The sequence below is a fragment of the Triticum dicoccoides genome, chromosome 3B, assembly GCF_002162155.2.
Source record: "Triticum dicoccoides isolate Atlit2015 ecotype Zavitan chromosome 3B, WEW_v2.0, whole genome shotgun sequence".
Classification (NCBI taxonomy): Eukaryota; Viridiplantae; Streptophyta; class Magnoliopsida; order Poales; family Poaceae; genus Triticum; species Triticum dicoccoides.
In genome coordinates this window covers 23,830,170-23,832,947 of record NC_041385.1, presented here as the reverse complement: position 1 = coordinate 23,832,947, position 2,778 = coordinate 23,830,170, and positions in this window count along the sequence as shown.

The following is a 2,778-nucleotide window of genomic DNA, read 5'->3' as shown; positions in this document are numbered from 1 at the left end:
CTGCATTTTCGTGTGTTGGGATGAGAATTTTGGCGCATCCCGCAAAAAAATTTACGGGTCCGACGCGTTTGCGGGATCTAATCGGGCAGTTCTTTTCGTGCGGACACGCATTTTAACGATTATTTTACGGGGTGGGGCATTATGCGGAGTCTGCTAGAGATGCTCTGAGCTAGCTCGGCTACTCAAGTTGCATTCACTAGTCCGGCCAGGATCTCCCGAGTGATGAGAGTGTTTATGCAATATACTGGACGGCTGGCTTTATTCAATATACTCTTGCAAGTACAAGGTGCAAAGCGGCGTAATGGTGGGGAAACGGGTTGAGAAATGTGTTTTAATCACGAAAACAGCGCGACCAGATTCAAATGCACTCGCTTCGCATCAGTTTTGGGTGACCGGGGTGTGAGAATCTGACATAGCTCGTGTCCGCACTCTTGCTCCCCTGATTTGCTTTCGGTTTACAGGAAAACAAAAACCCGAACTGTCCCGCAGACTGATACGAGAGATCGTTAAATGGCTTGTGAGGTTAGGATCCTCGATCCGAACGGATACGGGAAGTTTAAGAGCCGTGTTGAAGATTTCCTTACGTGCTAGCAAAATGTTGCACACGCGTGGAGGGAATCACGAATCCGCGTGCATGCGTTGAAGCCTTGGGGGCATAAAACCATCACGTGGCCTGCACGCGTAAATAGATGATGGTCGTGCATGCTTGCCTTAACCGATGGGTTAGCACAATACTCGAGAGTGTTTAACCCGATGCATCACTCGCAACTACTCCCTCCGTTCCTAAATGTATGTCTTTGTAGAGATTCCACTAGATGGACTACATACGGAGCAAAATGAATGAATCTACACTTAAAATGTATCTATATACATCCGTATGTGGTTCATAGTGGAAGCTCTACAAAGACTTATATTTAGGAACGGAGGGAGTAGACATTTTGTACTTTTTTTTGGAAAGGCAACTAGACACTGTACTTAACCTATAAATCAGTCAAAGACTCAGTGTCGGTCGGCGGCGAAAACGGATCTGGTCACATCATCGATGTCCGCACGGCGATTCCATTTTGATAAGAACGGACTCACTAGTGGATTAGCCAACGACGACAATACTCTAAATAAGGAAATATGATACTGTACTAGTGGATTAGCCACTTTCTTTACGAAAATAATTGCAGTACATCAATTTATGTGCAAATGTTGCACACGAAACTTGGCTGAAACTGGGTTAAAACGTACCAAGTCACTTTGAGATCAGACTGGAGCACTATATTTCTTCAGAAACATGTTTGGACCCAAGTAAAATCTACACGCAACCCATTTGAGTACTCCAAACTTGTGGAACACTACTTGATCCTTTTGGTATGTAAGACTTTGTTCACAAATCTTCAGAACTTCTTTTTTACGAAAACATTACCAGGAGAACTGCTGAGATTCCATTCCAAAAGAAGAAGCCGATGGATGAAACTGCTCAGTTTCTTAGAGAAAAACCAGACAAAAACCTTTACAAAGGACACATCACAACTATGTAAACTAGGTCTAAAACATGAGATGGCATGCAAAACACGAAGGGCCAAGAAAACACAATACAGATGGAGAAACACAACATAGACAAAGGTGGCGTCATAATACATCGCCAGCCGTGCTCACGTGCAACCCATTCGAATACTCGAAATTTCGGGAACAATACATGATCCTTTTGGTATGGAAGACTTTTTCGCGAATCTTCAGAACTCGTCACACATAGTATTGTAAATTAGAATACGAAACGTGTTAAAAATCCACATAGATTTTGGGACACATGTTTAATTTATAAATATTGAGAAGGTTTCAAAATCCAGGAGTATCTTTACTTTTGGAGGACTCAGCACGAGTGATAGGCCGGACGAACATAATACAATTGTGCCACATACAGAGTGTACACATTCTTTGGAGCACGAGTTTCAGTGAGCACTTTATTTTGAATAGTTCAAAAATATTTTAAAGTTTTGAAACATGCTGAAAATAAATCCTACATGGTAATATATAGGTATACTACACATCTGTAAATTCTGATGATGAAATAAATTAGAATGTGGACTACATAAAAATGTAAAATTCATGATCAGCACACACAGTATTCACCACTAAAAATCCATGTATTTGTCCTTTTGTATACCTCACGTGTTAATTTATCTCAGTATCAAATTTTATGCGTGTGTAGTATGCATTCATATGACCACGTAGAATTTATTTTCGTATTTCTTGAAACTTCAAAATTGTAATTTTTCAACTATTCAAAATTCAGCTCACTGGCACTCATGTTTCGGAGAGACTTTTGAACAGTTATAGACTAATTTTGTACCTACACTATAAAAATTACAAATTCTAACTACATCCACTAAATGCATGTAGCGACATTCTCTCACTTAGGGCATGCGACTACAATGACACCTAAGATGATTGCCGAGTTAAATGAGAGGTAAATAAAAAAGATTAATTTGACTTCCCTTAGTCAAGAAATAATCTCTTAGTAAAGAAGTTAAGCCTTTTTGTTCTTTTACATGACGCCACATACTTTTCATACTCTTTAATTTTAATCAGTTCTTATGAAGGAGCATGAAAAATTATTGGATTCATTGTATAACTTATTAGAGGCATGGAATGTAAAAGAAAATCATCATAAAAATCATTGTACTTACCTTACATGCAAAACCCTACCTCACTCCTGACCAGAGATGCTATACTTACGGACATGTGTTACGGATTTATTGTTATGGTCTGAAGTGCAAAATTACGGTT